The sequence below is a fragment of the Ursus maritimus genome, unplaced genomic scaffold, assembly GCF_017311325.1.
Source record: "Ursus maritimus isolate PB19 unplaced genomic scaffold, ASM1731132v1 scaffold_1160, whole genome shotgun sequence".
Taxonomy (NCBI): Eukaryota; Metazoa; Chordata; class Mammalia; order Carnivora; family Ursidae; genus Ursus; species Ursus maritimus.
The window spans coordinates 522-2589 of record NW_024423521.1 but is presented as its reverse complement, the minus strand read 5'-3'; the positions used below and the strand labels follow the sequence as shown (position 1 = coordinate 2589).

General features: G+C 36.4%; 1 pseudogene; it reads right to left on the bottom strand.

Moving 5' to 3' along the window:
* Positions 1-20: 20 nt before the first annotated feature.
* On the bottom strand, positions 21-1292 carry LOC103679875 (annotated as a pseudogene).
* Between the last annotated feature and the right edge of the window lie 776 nt (positions 1293-2068).

The following is a 2068-nucleotide window of genomic DNA, read 5'->3' as shown; positions in this document are numbered from 1 at the left end:
TTTTTTTTTTTGCTGTTACACTCAGAAAAAGTATTGATTCTTTTTAACATTATTTCTCTTCTTGAGTAGGTTTTTTTCTGGAGGAATGATGTGCACTATTGCACCAATATTTTATGATAAATTTCAGCATTGGTAAGGGAAGGTTGAGAGGTCACTCTTAGATTTCCTAAAACAACTGTTCTCATTTTTTTCTTAGTAAAGGTTATCATTCTCAAAGAGGCTGGCTTATAAGGAGATGCAAAAGGTGACTTGATCAGTGACAGTACTGAATGGAAACCCAAATCTAGATCAAGACAAAATAGGATAAAAAGTGAAGAAAACGTGCGTCAGGATCCTGACTTCAACATTCCCCTATTTCTTTGAGAGCAATGTAAATCTTTTGACTAAGTCATTAAAGGCTTGTTTCACTTGTTTGTTCCTCAGAGTATAAATAAATGGATTTAACATGGGGGAAATGGAAGTAGTAAGCATAAATACTCCCTTATTAATAGCCATTTCATCTTTTGCCGAAGGTTTGATATAGACAAAGATACAGCTGCCATCGGTGATAGAAACTACAATCGTGGGAAGAACAGGTAGGAAAAGCTTTAGTCCTTTGCTGGGCAGAGGGGAATCTTAGAATCGTTCGATGATATATAGGTAGGACAAAATCACACACACAAGAGTCCTAATGAAGATTAACACAGCAGACAAGAACCATCTGCTCAATGAACCATGTATCTGAGCATGACATCTTCAGGATAGGATTAGCATCACAGGCAAAGTGGTCAATGGCATTAGAGTCACAGAATTCCAGGTCCAGTCCCAAGCTAAGTGGTGGGAGTATGACCAACAAAGTAGTCATCCAACAGCAGAAGATTGGCCTTTTGCAGATCCTGTGGTTCATGATGGTCATGTAATGCAGGGGTTTGCAGATGGCCGTGTATCGATCAAAGGACATGGCGGCAAGGAGAAAAAATTCTGTTGCTCCGAAAAGATATGTAAAAACCAGTTGGCATGCACAAGCATTACAGGTAATAGTCCTATCACCTGTTGCTACACTGTACAAGGATCTAGGAATGCAGGCAGAAGTGAGTGAGATTGCTAAGGAGGAAAATTTTTGGAGAAAAAAGTACATTGCAGTTTTAAGGTGAGAATCCATTAATATGAGAATGATGATGGTCAGGTTTCCAGTTACACCCAACATGTAGGTGATAAGTAGAAATATAAAAATCAGAATCTGTCGTTGAGGGTCATCTGTCAGTCCCAGAAGAATGAAACTGGTTAGTGACGTATGGTTTCTCATTCCTGGGTCCTGACTTCTGCCCAATCTGCATGTAAACCTAAGGGACTCAAGATCTGAGAAGAAGGTGGAAAAAATGTGTTACACCGGATTTGTTTAGAAAAGTTAAGCAATGTATTTAACATATATTTTGTTTTCCTTGATAATGAATATTCTTAAATAATTCATGCTTTCAGCTCTGCTGACATGTCATCTGGTAGGTTTGAAACTTAGCTTTCAAATATTTTGACCACGATATACAGCAAGATACACATTTTATATTGCAGTCTAATGTACATGCACACACACAAAACACACACACACAAATACACACTTGCATATCAGTGAAACAAAAACTTTCCAAAAAAATACTTATCCACCTTGCTCTCTGATGCTTTCTATTCTAACTTAACTCACTAAAAATAAATGCAAATATCACCAAATTGACTTTTTACTCTTCTAAGTGGTCTGACTGTATTTGAGAAAAAAATAATTTTTTTTAGGAATTCTTTAAATAATATAGTTCAAGTAAAACATAATTTTCTATGATTTTTAAGTGTACACTATCCTTTTCCTTTACACTTTGGAACAGATTTATTCATAGCACACTTCCACTCTTGGGGGCAATGAAATAATAAACTTTAGGGTATCCTTTTTTTTCTAAGAATATTTCCCTTATCACTAACTGAAATTTTACTGTTTCATTATCTGCTTGAAGCTTTTTTTCCTGGATAAACTGGAGGCACATGAGGAGTGGTTATGGCACAAGGTGTTTCTATAACCATCTACCAAAGCAGTAGAGTCACT